Raw genomic sequence first — 15,613 nt, 5'->3', positions numbered from 1 at the left:
AAAATACAAAATTTAGCCAGGCATGGTGGCTGGTGCCCGTAATCCCAGCTACTCAGGACGGTGAAGCAGGAGAATTGTTTTAACCTGGGAGGCGGAGGTTATAGTGAGCTGAGATCACATCACTGCACTCCAGCCTGGACAACAGAGCAAGACTCCATCTCAAAAAAAAAAAAAAAATTAAAAAATTAACTGGGCAGAGGAATGTGCCCCTGTAGTCCCAGCTGCTCGGGAAGCTAAGGCAGGAGGATGGCTTGAGCCCAGGAGTTTGAGTTCGCAGTAGGCCATGATTGCATCACTGTAGTCCAGCCTGGGTGGCAGAGCAAGACCCTGTCTCTAAAATAATATAAATAATAAATAGCAAGGTGCTCTGACCTCATTCAACTTGCCTTCACACCACAAAACTGAATGGGCCTGGAAGGAAGGGGTGAGCAGCCCCACTGAGGCTGCAGCTGAAGTCAGGAAAGCATTGCAGAAGAAATTGTACCCAAACTGTTGAGAACATGGAGCAGTTAGGTTTTTTTTGTTTTGTTCTGAGACAGAGTCTTACTCTGTTGCTGATGCTGGAGGGCGGTGGTGCTATCTCAGTTCACTGCAGCCTGTACCTCCCAGGTTCAAGCAATTCTTCTGCCTCAGGATCCCGAGTAGTTGGGATTACAGGAGCACGCCACCAAGCCCTGCTAATTTTTTGTATTTTCAGTAGAGACGGGATTTCACCATGTTAGCCACGATGGTCTCGATCTCCTGACCTCGTGATCTGCTGCGTCCTGCCGGTTTTAAAGATAATAATGAGGGTAGGGCAGAAGACACCAGAAAGACGCCAAGGGCTGCGGCACCAGGGAAGGGAGGAAATGGAGCAAAAGACAGGCTGGAGAGGGGGATGAAATCTCAGAGGGCTCTCATGGGTGAGGAGGTGGGACATGACATTTACACTTTAGAGAAGTCACTCTGGTTGCTGTGTGAAGCATTACTGGAGTGTGCAAGACTGGAGACAGGGACAGCCTTGGTATTCCGAACAGAGATGAAAGAAACCTGAATTAATAGCAAAGTGGAGAAGTGGATGGGTGTGTAACCGCCCAATGCGTTCACCTTACCCACTGCCTAGACAGAGCCGATTTCTCATGACAGGGGAATAGCAATAGAGAAAGAGTCATTCACGCAAAGCCGGCTGAGTGGGAGCCCAGAGTGCTATTACCCAAATCAGTCTCCCTGAACACTAGGGGGTCAAAGTTTTTAAAGACAATTTGGTGTCTTTAAAGGAGGGAGGGGCAGTGATTTGGGGAGTGCTGGTTGGTTGGATCCGAGGTGAAATTATGGTGCATCCCTGTCTTCTTTCGCTGAGTCAGTTCCTGGGTGGGGGACACAAGATCAGTTGGGCCAGTTTCTCAATTCATCAAGGATAGAGTCTGCAAAACATCTCAAGCACTGATCTTAGGAGCACTTTAGGGAGGGTCAGAATCTTACAGCCTCCAGCTACTTGACTCCTAAACCATTTATTTATTTATGTATTTTGAGATGGAGTCTCACTCTGTCGTGCAGGCTGGAGTGCAGTGGCACAATCTCGGCTCACTGCAACCTCCACCTCCAGGTTCAAGTGATTCTCCTGCCTCAGCCTCCCGAGTAGCTGGGACTACAGGCATGCCACTATGCCCAACTAATTTTTGTATTTTTAGTAGGCGGGGTTTCACTATGCTGGCCAGGCTGGTCTCAAACTCCTGACCTCGTGATCCGCCTACTTGGGCTTCCCAAAGTGCTGGGATTATAGGCGTGAGCCACCACACCCAGCCTAAACCCTAATTTCTAATCTTGTGGCTAATGTTAGTAGTCTAGTCTCCAGACAAGAAGGGACTTTGTTCTGGGAAAGGGCCGTTACTGTCTTTTTTTAAACTATAAACTAAGTTCCTCCTAAAGTTTTTTCAGGCTGCGCCCAGAAGTGAACAAGGACAGCTTGGAGGTTAGAGGCAAGATGGAGTTGTTTAAGGTGGACCTCTTTCACTGTCTCAGTCATAATTTTGCAAAGGTGGTTTCAGTCGCAGACAAAAGCATCTACAGGCTCCAGTGACCGTCTGCATGGCGGGAGAAAAAACATAGTAACCGCTTGGTGTCTGGCTGGGGTACTGGGTAGATGGTGATATCATTCACCAAGAAGGGAAATACAGAAAGAGCCCATGTTTGGGGGGAAATTGTGTGTTCTGTTTTAACAACTTAGGCTATGGATTAAATTGTGTCCCCCAAAATTCATATGTTTAAGTCCCAACCCCCAATACCTTAGAACATAACTTTATTTGGAGACAGAAGCTTTACAGAGATAATGTTAAAGCAAAGGTAAAACGTTAAGGTAAAGGTAAAGTGTGGTCATTAGGGTAAGCCCTGATCCAATACATTTGGTGTCCTTTCTGCAAGCTTCTTTGAACTGGCTGCACTATAGGCCATACCCTAAGTGGAGCCATGGGGACCCTGTTGACCTGCACGTACACCTCTGGATGGCCTCCCGGAATTAGAAAATCTGAAGTAACTGGAAGACCATGAAAAAGGGAAGAATGAGCAACCTCTGCGGTGCCTAAGTAACTTGAGACATTCTTCTATTGCTCCTTATTCCCACTTCAATTGGTAAGGCAATTGGACTTTGTAAACCATGTTAGTCAGCCTCGAGACTCCAGACCTTACAAACCCCTCCCAGCTTACAAGAACCGCCCTAAACTGTAACTTCTGTAACTTTCCACTGCCAAACCCAAACCTACAAAACCAACTCCTATCCCACCACCTTCCGCTGACTCTCTTTTTGGACTCAGCCCACCCACACCTGGGTGAATAAAGGGCCATGTTGCCCACACAAAGCCTGTTCGGGGGGGGGGGGCTCTTCATTCAGAGCGTGCATTTTAATACTTACAAAAAGAGGGAATTTGGACCAGGATGCCCATAAAGGGAAGATGATGTGAAGTGATATAGACAGAGGACAATGATTTACAAGCCAAGAAGCAAACTGATTTGATATGCTTAGCATTTAGCATTTTCTAGAAATGTCCCCAGGGAAAAGCCCTTATTATTCTATGCAAATTGAACCAGACTTACTTGCCAATAAATACACTAACAGATGACGCTGACTCTGTGCTTACTATGCACAGATCATCTAAAATATATACACATAGTAATTCTCTAAATCTTCTCAAGAATCATGTGAGCTACTGTCCCCATTTTAGAGGAGGAACCTTGCCCGCAGCAGTTAAGTAACTAGCCCAAGGTCACACAGAGCGGTCTAGTATGTACTGTGCCAAGGTTACAAAGCGCAGGCTGGTATGTACTGTGCCAAGGTCACACAACCAAGAGGAGATAACACTGAACCTCGATTTCCTGGCTCTAGGGTTGCCTGTGTTGAATCTCTGAAGTCTGCACCACACTGCCCAAAACTGTGCTCTTTGTGAGAAGGGAACTAACCCAACTTAAGGAACGCAGGAAAGCAAAAGGGAGTTTGATGAACTCAAGGAATATGTGCAGGAAAGCCAAGGTCAGCAGAACTTCTGGGCAGTTACAGGCAGGACCAGCTTATTTTCTGGAATTGTTGTGATTTTACCAGGGTGACCGATTTATATATACACACCTAGATTCTCCACAGTGCTTTATGAAACCCCTTTAAGGATGTTCATCTTTCCTATCTCATGCCAGTTACAGAAATTTCATATGGATCAAAGTATTACCAGAAAGGGATCCCCATCCAGACCCCAAGAGAGTGTTCATGGATCTTGCACAAGAAAGAATTCAGAGCAAGTCCATAAAGTGAAAGCAAGTTTATTAAGAAAGCAAAGGAATAGGCCAGGAGTGGTAGCTCACACCTGTAATCCCAGCACTTTGGGAGACCGAGGTGGGTGGATCACCTGAGGTCAAGAGACCAGCCTGGCCAACATGGTGAAACCCGTCACTATTAAAAATACGAAAATTAATCCAGGCATGGTGACTCACTCCTGTAATCCCAGCACTTTGGGAGGCCAAGGCGGGCAGATTACAAGGTCACGAGTTTAAGACCAGCCTGGCCAATATTGTGAATCCCCTGTCTCTACTAAAAATACAAAAATCAGCCAGGCATGGTGGTGGACACCTGTGATCCCTGCTACTTGGGAGCCTGAGGCAGGAGAAATGCTTGAACCCAGGAGGCAGAAGTTGCAGTGAGCTGAGATCACACCACTGCACTCCAGACTGGGTGTCAGAGCCAGGCTCTGTCTCAAAAAAAAAAAGAAAAGAAAATACAAAAATTGCCGGGCGCGGTGGCTCAAGCCTGTAATCCCAGCACTTTGGGAGGCCGAGGCGGGTGGATCACGAGGTCAAGAGATCGAGACTATCCTGGTCAACGTGGTGAAACCCCGTCTCTACTAAAAATACAAAACATTAGCTGGGCATGGTGGCGCATGCCTGTAATCCCAGCTACTTGGGATGCTAAGGCAGGAGAATTGCCTGAACCCAGGAGGTGGAGGTTGCGGTGAGCCGAGGTCACGCCACTGCACTCCAGCCTGGGTAACAAGAGCGAAACTCAGTCTCAAAAAAAAAAAAAAGAAAATACAAAAATTAGTCCAGCGTGTTGGCATACCTGTAGTCCCAGCTACTGGGGAGGCTGAAGCAGGAGAATCTCTTGAACTCAGGAGGCGGAGGTTGCAGTGGGCTGAGATTGCACCACCGCACTCCCGCCTGGGCAACAAAGTGAGACTCCACCTCTGAAAAAAAAAAGAAAAAAGCAAAGGAATAAAGAATGGCTACTCCATAGGTAGAGCAGCCCCCTAGGGCTGCTGGCTGTCCACTTTTATGGTAATTTCCTGATTATATGCTCAATGAGGGGTAGCTTATTCATGAGTTTTCAGGGAAAGTGGGGGGCAATTCCCAGAACTGAGGATTCCTCATCTTTTTAGACCATATAGAGTAACTTCCTGACATTGCCATGGCAGCTGTCCTGGTGCTCATGGGAGTGTCTTTTAACAGGTTAATGCAGGAACATGCGCGTATAATGAGCAGTGAGGACACCAGAGGTCACTCTCCTTGCCATCCTGGTTTTGGTGGGTTTCAGCCTGCTTCTTTACCACAACCTGTTTTAACACAAAGGTCGTTATGACCTGTATCTTGCGCCAACCTCCTATCTCATCCTGTGACTTAGAATGCCTTAACCTCCTGGGAATGCAGCCCAGTAGGTCTCAGCTCTATTTTACCCAGCCCTGATTCCAGATGGAGTCACTCTCCTTCCAAGGCCTCTGACAAAATGTCGAAACATTAGAAAATGTTTACACAACGATCAGGAGAAAATATAGAATAATTTTTGAAATATAATCTCAAAGTGAGGAAGTATTTTCTAGGTGGGAAATGTTAAAAGTCGCTCTCCCGCACTCCCCACTGAAAAAGATGAAATTGACTTCATAAAAATTTTTAATTTCTGATCCCACAGAATATCAAAAATATAGTTAAAAGACAAATGGCAAGTCTGGATACATTTGCAAAATATATCCTAAATCTGAATTTACAAAGCGCCCCTAAAAAAATTTTTTTTTAAAAAGTAACAGAATATATATATTAGAAAATTGCCTGTAATCCCAGTAATTTGGGAAGCTGAGGTGAGTAGATCACCTGAGGTCAGGAGTTTGAGACCAGCCTGACCAATATGATGAAACCCCATCTCTACTAAAAATACAGAAATTAGCCCTGCATGGTGATGTATGCCTGTAGTCCCAGCTACTCCAGAGGCTGAGGCAGGAGAATTGCTTGAATCCGGGAGGCAGAGGTTGCAGTGAGCCAAGATCACGCCACTGCACTCCAGCCTGAGCAACAGAGCTACACTCTGCCTCAAAAAAACAATGAAAAGAAAAGAAAATTGATAACAAAATACCTTAGACTAGAAAAAAAATAAAGAAAATTGAACAAAAGAGGTAAACAGGAAGGAACGAAGCGTTTAAGCACATGAAATTCAACCTAACTCACAATAAAACAATAAAAAACACAAAATAAACCATTTTCAGCAAAGACTCAAAATTCAATTATTTTCATTTGAGAGAGACAGGAAGAACAAGGGCTTTCATATTGGTGTGAGTGTAATTTGATACAAGCCGTTCTGAAAGGAGCCGTGTGGGGGTTGGTGGGGATGAGCAGGGAGGTTGGTGGGACGGCCTTGGAGAGGGTGTCTCACTTTTTTGACCTGGCTGGTTTCAAACTCCTGGGCTTAAGCCGTCCTCCCACCTCAGCCTCCCAAAGTGCTGAGATTACAGGTGTGAGCCACCATGCCCAGCCAACCATTAAATTTCTAAGACAAAAAGGCAATATTCTTCTTGCTTGGGTTGGTACCATGTTCTGTCCCTGACCAGGGGTGTAACTGGGCCATTTTTTAATCTCACTATGCTTCCTCTTCTTCATCTGTAAAACGGGATAAATCGAGTCATTGTGAACATTAAGTTAGCTACCCATGTAAATGCCTGTTCAAGGTTTTGCTGTGATTATTCTCTATATTGCCCTGTCTAAAACCAATGAACAAGGAAATCCACTCAGCGTTGTCCCTAAGACTAGATACAATTTAAGTGTTCATCAAAAGGCATAGACTAAAAAATTGTGACATATCCAAACACAGGAAGTAAAAGGATGAGAGAAGATGTATGAACGAAATGGGAAGACTTTCAGAATATTGTTGAGGATATGGGAGCGATACCTATGTGTGCTACCTTTCTACAAAACGAGTGAAGTGGCTTATAAAGTAAATGTACATGTGTACTGGTGAATGCGTAAACTATTTCTGAAGGGTCACAAAAGAAACCGCTAACAACTGAAAGATGGGACAAAAAAACGTCACTGTGAAGTACTTGGGGGATTCTGAATTCTGTGATGAAATTCATTTTTCTTTTTTTTTTTTTTTTTTTAATGAAGTATGAAGGCAGTGGACTTGAAGCTAATCAGCAAAGAGGGGGCACCCTTCCGGTGGTAGAACTTTTAAGAGATGGTCCAAGCAAATTTAAGAGATGGTAGCAACTTTTAAGAGTGGTCCAAGCAAAGCTTAGGAGAAGGTAGTTGAGCCAAGTACCAACACCCAGGTACCCAGAAGCCGGCTGGCCAGGCAGTGGAAAGGCGCAGGCGCAGGGGCGTGAGATGCCCCCAAGAGGCGGAGCCGTCTGCACCTCCGGGGAGGTGCCACACCGCGGCAGCCTCAGAGGCCGATTCTGCAGCGGGCGCCAGGAGGAACGGGGCTAGCGTAGCAGGAAGGGAGCAAGCCGGAGAAAACCGTGAGACGGGTGCGTCTCCACCTTTCTGCTGTAAAACCCAATACTTGGCTCACAAAACACAAAGTGATTCTCCGTGGTTCCACTGGGGCTCGAACCCAGGACCTTCTGCGTGTAAAGCAGACGTGATAACCACTACACTATGGAACCTTGCTTGACAAAGGGCCTCCTCCAGATTTCTATAATTGTTCCAAAAGACGTTTTGGCGCCCTGGAATGGTTATATAGATTTGACATTCGGCAACTATGCACAAATAAACATTTTCAAAAGGATTCCTCATTTTCAAGTGTTCAGAGGAGCACGACCGCGCAGACACATTGTCGAAACGTCGGCGTCTCCAGCTTCCTGAAGCAAAACCCAAGATCGGGTTGGCAAAATGCTAACACTAAACCTTTCAAAGCAGGGAAAGAAAAACGGTAGATCACGCCGTGGTTCCACTGGGGCTCGAACCCAGGACCTTCTGCGTGTAAAGCAGACGTGATAACCGCTACACTATGGAACCGCGTGTAAAGATGGTGTGCCTGGCTTTAGTAATTCTGCATAAAGACATGTTAACAACGTGAACCGAAACATTTGCTGCTCAGCGATCGTGCACGCAGAGAGTAACTTTCACAAGGAATACAGACTTTCCAGCGCAATTCTCAACCGCGCTCACCCTTAGCGAATAAGATTCCACACTCGTGGAAAGAAAGTGTCTGCCCTGATGTGTTCAGCGCAGAGAGGTTGCGTATGTCTGGCTCTGTGGCGCAATGGATAGCGCATTGGACTTCTAGATAGTTGGAGGAATTCAAAGGTTGTGGGTTCGAGTCCCACCAGAGTCGCCTTTTTGTTTGAAGACAGGCAAACGGAAAGTTAGGCGGAGAGAATGGATAAAATAGATGAAAAGAAGTATATCTACCATTTAAAATTCCCAGCCTGATGTGAATTGCAGCTAATTGCAGTTCCTGGTTATGTCCCTTCACTTGAAGGTGCTAGGAATCCCGCTCCTCGATCGAGTCTTTTCTCCTTCACTTTTATGTGGCCCCAGTTTCTGATGACAAAATAAAGAAATTAGCGAAATATGATCAAAGTTACCAAGATTTTCCCTCATATTATACTTTTATATCAGGAATAAAAGTAATTTTTAATTGTTCTGAAAATTTAGTCGCCGTGTTACCCGAGTTGCCTTAAAATGAGCCACTGCTCTCTTAGTTACCGGAATGGCCGATTGGTTTAGGTGTTGGGCTTAAGATCCAATGAATTAATATCTGCGTGGGTTTGAACCCCACTTCTAGTAAAGAGTGATTACCTTTCCAAGCAAAAACCGTTTTTTCCTTTTTTTTTTTTTTTTTTTTTTTTTTTTAACAGACGGGGTCTCACCATATTGCCCAGGCTGGAGTGCAGTGGCTATTCACAGGCGCGATCCCACTACTGATCAGCATGTTTCCGACGTGGGCCGGTTCACCCCTCCTTAGGCACCCTGGTTGTAGCCCGCTCCCGGGAAGTCACCATATTGATGCCGAACTTAGTGCGGACACCCGATCGGCATAGTGCACTGCAGACCAGAACTCCTGGGCTCAGGCGATCCTCCCACCTCAGCCTCCCGAGTAGCTGGGACTACAGGCACGCGCCACCGCGCCCCGTGCAAAAACCTTTTTTCCTAATTCTTGACAATCCATTTTGTAATCTTAGGCGTCCAGATAACAATAATTATAGTTAATATTATTTTGCCAGACACCTTAAATACAGCGACAGCTTCAGAGTTTATGGTTTGAAAAGTAGAAAGAAAACGTCTGAGTTCAGTTATGTGGGAGTGAGGGAGCACAGAGCGAGAGGCATCTTGTGCTGCAAAAAGTTCACTCTGAGTCGACAATTATTTCTTGAGATCCTATTATGTGCCAAGTTACTGTTCTAAACACGGGTTGTGGCCATGCAGATTTTTTTTTTTTTTAAGCAAAACAACAAAAAATACAAGATCCTTACCTTCAGGATCACTGCCCAGTGGCAATTACATGACAAAGAGGCAGAAGAAAGAGATGGTTTAAAAACAAGCACACAGGCTAGGTGCCGTGGCTCACGCCTGGGATCCCAGCGCTTTGGGAGGCCAAGGCAGGAGGATTTACAACTTGAGGCCAGGGGTTTGAAACCAGCTTGGGCAAGAGAGACCCTGTCTCTATAAATAATAATAATTCGTAAATAAAACAAGTGGACAAATTGGAGAATTCGAGATAGCGGTATGCGCTATAGAGAAAATAAGACAGCCCAACAGAATAGCATAGAACTTTTTCAGGACAAATGTATTCCATTTGATTATGAAAACCATTCTTCTTGACAGGAATGTTCTTCCTCTCTCCCTACCAAACTAAAACTTCCAAGGATTAATTCTGACCCCCCCCCTTCACTAAAAGCCTTTCCTGACCAATCACCCTTATTCAACTCTCCATTCTTTCATTCAAGGACAATTTATGAGAGCTTTCAGTGAGGCACTGACCAGGGATTGCAGATATACAGAGAGTTCGTGTCCTCACAGCAGAAACATTCTAGGAGGCAAAACAGATTCATTAAACAGGTCCTTAAGGCGACTTGCCACCGCGCCCGGCCTACTTCCCTGTGTTAAGCAGTCCATTGCCACCCTATTAACACTTGATACAGCTCAGAGTTTGAGACTTGGTCTGTGTTTGGTGCCTATCAAGCTGGTCTGTCCTAGAACAGGAAACGCAACTTCATGCTCTTATTCATTCAAAGCTGTACTCAGTAACCACTGTGTACCTGGTACTGTTGTTTAAGCAGTGGAGGTTCGCCAGGCGCAGTGGCTCACGCCTGTAATCACAGCAGCAACAAGAACAGGCTCAGAGCCCAGTTCCTAACCCTGTGTGGAAAGGATCAAGCAGGGATCTCTGGGGCAACTCCTGAAACCTGTCTGTAAAGATCAGCCAGAACCTTCAAAACACAAAAATAACAAACAGACAAAAAACACTAGGGAGTCATAAATGAAATACAAACAGCTCCCTATGTTGTTGTTTGTTTGTTTTGAGACAGAGTCTTGCTCTGGCTCATGCCTGTAATCCCAGCACTTTGGGAGTCTGAGGGGGGCAGATCACGAGGTCAGGAGTTTGAGACCAGCCTGGCCAGCATGGTGAAACCCCATCTCTACTTAAAATACAAAAAGTAGCCGGGCATGGCGTGCACCTATAATCCCAGCTACTTGGGAGGCTGAGGTAGGAGAATCGCTTGAGGCGGAGGCAGGAGGTGGAGGTTGCAGTGAGCTGAGATCATGCCACTGCACTCCAGCCTGGGAGACACTGGGTCGCAGTGAGACTCGTCGAAAAAAAAAAAAAAAAGAAGAAGAAGAAGAAAAGAAGAAAAAGAGAAACAGGTCAAAGGATCACAACCCCCTGGGATTGACCGCAGGAGGCACAGACCTCACAAAGCACAGGCAGGGGCCTGGTTTTAGTTTTCTTCCTTGAGCCAAGACTTGCCATCTGATGCCTAGGGATCCACATCTCCATTTGTGAAAACCATACCTACCACATTTGTGATTTTTTTCGATACCAACAACTCCCCTCCAACATAATGAGACATGGAGGGAGTCCCCCAGAGGAGGAAGTGTGTGATTTAACCCTTCTCTACTGGCTCTTTGTAGAAAAGCTTCAAAGAAAGCTTTGATCTGAAGGGCTACCTATGCCATCCCAGAAGCATGGAATATTTTATCAATAACGAATCATATTTTTTCATTTGTTTTGTTACAAAAGTAATACATGCTGGTTTTTTTTATTATTATTTATTTATTTACTAGTTTCCACAGGAGAGGAAAAGCATTAAGTACTTGCTTTTTAAATCCAGTGATATGGGGCCATGGAAGGGTGGAGAATGGGAGGAGGGAGACAGCCAGGAAAAATAGCTAATGGGTACTAAGCTTAATACCTGGGTGATGAAATAATCTGTACAACCAACAAACCCCCATGAAACATGTTTACCTATGTAACAAACCTGCGCTTGTACCCCTGGGCTTAAAATGAAAGTTAAAAAAAAATACATACACGCAAAAACAAATAAGTAAATAAATAAACCCAAGGATACAGATGTACATAAAGAAAATAATGAGGCTGGGGACAGTGGCTCACACCTGTAATCCCAGCACTTTGGGAGGCCGACGCAGGCAGATCACATGAGGTCAGGAGTTTGAGACCAGCCTGGCCAATATGGCTAAACGCCATCTCTACTAAATAAATAAATAAATAAATAAATAAAAGCTGGGCGTGGTGGCTTGTGCCTGTAATCCCAGCTACTCAGGAGGCTGAAGCAGGAGAATCGCTTGAACGGGGGAGGTGGAGGTTGCAGAGAGCTGAGATCGCACATTGCACTCCAATCAAGGTGACTATATATATATATATATATATATATATATATATTGCCTAAAAAGAAAAAAATCCAGCCTGTAGCTGCCTGATCAAAATTTTATATATGTGTATATATATGCATTATTAAAGGATATATGTATATATACCCTCACATACATAACTCCTTTAATTTCTTCACAAGTAAGTGTTATGCCATACACTTTGTTCGGCACATTGCGTTTTTTTTTTTTCTTAACATATTTCCATATGGTTCTTTTTAAATCTGTCCAGTGTTCTCCTCCTGATATATTTCCTTATTTAAAAGTCAGAACCTTATCGTTCCCCCCACTTAGTATACTGTATCTGAACCCCAAGGAGAACGAAAATGGGCGTGAGGCTCCACCTCACAGGATTCTCTCTCTCTCTCTTTTTATTTATTTATGTTTTTTTTGGTTTGTTTGTTTTGTTTTTTTTTTTTTGAGACGGACTCTAGCTCTGTTGCCGAGGCTGGAGTGCAGTGGCAGGATCTTGGCTCACTGCAACCTCCGCCTCCCGGATACAGGCTATTCTCCTGCCTCAGCCTCCGGAGTAGCTGCGACTACAGGTGTGTGCCACCACACCCGGCTAATTTTTTGTATTTTTTGTGGAGACGGGGTTTCACCATGTTGGCCAGGCTGGTCTGGAACTCCCTACCTCAGTTGATCCGCCCGCCTCAGCCTCCCAAAGTGCTGGGATTACAGGCGTGAGGCACCGCGCTCGGCTGAATTCTCTCTTTCAAGGGCTGAATTTTCTCTTTCAAGGGATTCAATAGGCATGGCAAAGAAGTCATGAAGAAGCAGGGCCAATTATAGAACTGACTAATTAGATAAGTCCGGGACACAGCTACCAAGGTAACAGATTCCCTAAAAAGATAAAATCCAGCCTGTAGCTGCCTGATCAAAATCTTTCAGTGGAAGCTTCAGCTAAATGGTCAGATGCCCAATGTTAGTAAACATCGTTATTTTCCATTTGCTGTCCCCTCGGCTAGAAATTCACTTTCCAAGTCTTCAGGGGCCAGTCGCTATCCGCAGCTCGGTTCAGGCATCATAACCCCCTAGAAACCTTGGTTCTTACTTCAGGTGCCCACCAAGTTTTCCCGGGTCCGCAAAGGCTGGCCTCTCACCAGCAACGCGCGTGACTGGGGGCTTCTGCTTTGCGCGTCTTCCAGTCCCACTGAGGGCCGAGACTTTGTCTTTGCGGCCCCAGTGCTTGCTTAGTCCCGAGAGCGCAGTATGCAGTCAATAAATGACTAAACGATTATTGGAAACTTAATTTTTCATCTCTGCTTCTCCCACAAGAAGCTCTAGGACTCCTCAAAAACCAAAATTGGAATTCGAAATCTTGCTGTTTACCCGGAGACCCGCTCATAAGTCTTAAATCTGGGGGGATTCCTCGTGGGAAATTCCCTTTAGAGCGCGGGGCAGGTCAGGCAGGCATTACTTTTTTGGGTCTTTATCGTCTGTGATGGGAGAAAAGGAGAAATGAAGACTCGATTTTGCTGAATGCCCGCTCAATCTCTATTTTACAGGTTCGCCTCTCAAGAAATCAGCAAAAAGATTCAGAATTGTAATCGCTGAGGGAAAGAATGCGACCACGTGGCCTATTTTACTGTGGGTAGACCAGATGAATGCATTCCTTTAGGAGCCCGGGTAGCTCAGTCGGCAGAGCATCAGACTTTTAATCTGAGGGTCCAGGGTTCAAGTCCCTGTTCGGGTGCATAGTGTTTTAGTTTCTAATATAAATGGGTTTGGACAAGGCTGAGCAAAGGAAAGTTGTGCAAAACCCGCTTGGGTTGCCCCCTCCTTGAGGATAGCCAAAACTTGTTAGTGGGTTTTCGCTGGAAAAGTGCAAGGTGAGGAAGGTGCCAAAAAACTCTCTCTTCCAATCTCAGGCTTTCCTTTTCCAACGTTTGTACGTTGCTTTGTCTTAGGATATTTTTTCTTTTAAATTGTATTTATTTTATATTCAAAACAGATCAATAAACACATTACACACCTGTTGTCAGTGTCACAATAGTAATATTCTTGGCAAGAATTGTGCAGTTTTTGGCACGGAGGAATGTTTTCAGGCACTTTTTATAAAAAGCACAGTGAGGAAACTGAGATTCAAGAGATATTTCAAGTGAAGACACGTGAAGACACAAGATTTCTACATCTCCAACGAGACACAGTCCTTCACCAGATTATTAACGCTCTGGTGGGCCCCCGACTTGCGTCTCTCGCAGTAAAGACTAATGCTTTTGAACACTGCCCTCGCGTCTGTCACCGATGAAAAAACGTGCAACCCCAGAGAACTGACTACACTGGGTATCAAGCCCAAGACGTTTAGCCTGTAGAACAGATGTGCTGGCCATCTCAATAAAAAAATGCCCAGTATTGCCATTTAACATCCAATAGTATAAATAGCGTGATTACAGAACTGGGAAAAAAATCATTTAATGACTTCTGATTCCTCTGAGAGGCTTAAGCTTTTTGCACCCTCATAATGACTCTGACTTCTGATTTCTTGAGAAGCTTGTTCTTTGCCTCCTTTTAATACCTTAGTAAATATTATCATTTCATCAGATTGTGCCCGTTTAAGAGACAAGGAGAACGTGCAAGTGGATTGGGGAGGAGATAAGCCTCCAGAGAGGCTTGTAAGAAGTGGGCTACTGTTCTGTCTATTCCAAGGGATTGTGACAACAAAAATCCTTCTGCCGAAACCCGGGATCGAACCAGGGACCTTTAGATCTTCAGTCTAACGCTCTCCCAACTGAGCTATTTCGGCAAAGACATGAGAACGCTCCGCCCTGTCAAGGAAATTTAAAAGAAAAGAAAAGAAAAGAAAAAAAATAAGAGGCTGGGCGCGGTGGCTCACGTCTGTAAATGCCAGTACTTTGGAAGGCTGAGGCAGGTGGATCACCTGAGCTAGGGAGTTCGAGACCAGCCTGGCCAACATGGGGAAACCCAGTCTCTATTAAAACTACAAAAAAATTAGCCGGTCGTGGTGGCGCGCGCCTGTAATTCCAGCCACTCAGGAGGCTGAGGCAGGAGAATCACCTGAACCTGGGAGGCGGGGATTGCAGTGAGCCGAGATCGTGCCATTGCACTCCAGCTTGGGCGAAAAGATCAAAACTCCGTCTAAAAAAAAAAAAAAAATCCTTTTTCCTCCCCTCCCACTTCCAGCCTTTTAGTTCTTCATTTCACATTTCAAACTGTATTATTTTTAGCCCTGAGGTTTTGAGAGCAACAAGTGAGAAAATTAATTTTTTTCATGCACGGAAAGTTTCGCGTTCTGCCTTGTCCCAGACCACAGTGTATTGTCTTCCTCATGCTTTCTCTCTTCCCAGGGCCCTAATAAAAGTAAGAACCACCGCTTTCTAACAACCTGCTGTGTGTCCAGCAGGGATCTACAGCGTGGCATTCAATCCCCGCCCTCCTCCACGACTGCCTTGAATTGGTATGATAATATACACATTTTTAAATGAGTAACTAACGTGCCGCCAATCACCCAGAACTATTCAGAAGGCTCCAAAGCACCAAAGGCTGAACACCATGGCTGGAGAGGGTAAGAACCTGAGGAGGGAAAGGAGGAAAGACTGCGGGAACCCAGCGCTCTCCACCCTTGTCCTCTCGCCCCAGCCTGGCCTGTTCTTCCTCAGTCAGAAAATGTTTGGAGTAAACAGGTTCCCCTTTTCAAGATCTTCGAAAGTGGAACTGATCACTTTCGAAGGGACTCCCTCAGGAAGAAGGAGAAAAATTTCAATGTTCGCCACACAAGTCCTTACCGATTTCTCTCCCTGGAATGCCTTCTGAGCTTCGTGATTTACTTTTTTCAAGAAAGAAGCTCACCTGGCCCACCCAGCCCATTCTTCCTAGGAGCAGCAAGGATCGCTGCCCCTCCAGCACATACCAATAAACTCAAGTCACCTGAATATGGGCATACTGGGCATATATTTCTTTGTTATGGTTCCTCTCCTATTACAATATGTATCTGGTGTTTCATCCCCAGCGCGGTGGCTCACGCCTGTAATCCCAGTACTTT

At 45.2% G+C, this 15,613-nt stretch overlaps 5 non-coding genes across 5 annotated transcripts; 2 read left to right on the top strand and 3 right to left on the bottom strand.

Moving 5' to 3' along the window:
- Positions 1–7,309: 7,309 nt before the first annotated feature.
- On the bottom strand, positions 7,310–7,382 carry TRNAV-UAC. The gene has a single exon. It is a non-coding gene; the product is annotated as a tRNA-Val (tRNA).
- Positions 7,383–7,661: 279 nt separating this feature from the next.
- TRNAV-UAC lies at positions 7,662–7,734 on the bottom strand. Its single transcript has one exon. It is a non-coding gene; the product is annotated as a tRNA-Val (tRNA).
- Positions 7,735–7,967: 233 nt separating this feature from the next.
- TRNAR-UCU lies at positions 7,968–8,053 on the top strand. Its single transcript is given in 2 exon segments — positions 7,968–8,004; positions 8,018–8,053. It is a non-coding gene; the product is annotated as a tRNA-Arg (tRNA).
- Positions 8,054–13,233: 5,180 nt separating this feature from the next.
- On the top strand, positions 13,234–13,306 carry TRNAK-UUU. The gene has a single exon. It is a non-coding gene; the product is annotated as a tRNA-Lys (tRNA).
- A 977-nt stretch (positions 13,307–14,283) lies between these two features.
- Positions 14,284–14,356, bottom strand: TRNAF-GAA. The gene has a single exon. It is a non-coding gene; the product is annotated as a tRNA-Phe (tRNA).
- Between the last annotated feature and the right edge of the window lie 1,257 nt (positions 14,357–15,613).

This window comes from Cebus imitator, unplaced genomic scaffold (assembly GCF_001604975.1).
Source record: "Cebus imitator isolate Cc_AM_T3 unplaced genomic scaffold, Cebus_imitator-1.0 Scaffold253, whole genome shotgun sequence".
Lineage (NCBI taxonomy): Eukaryota > Metazoa > Chordata > Mammalia > Primates > Cebidae > Cebus > Cebus imitator.
The sequence above is the reverse complement of the archived record's forward strand: the minus strand, read 5'-3'. Positions and strand labels throughout refer to the sequence as shown.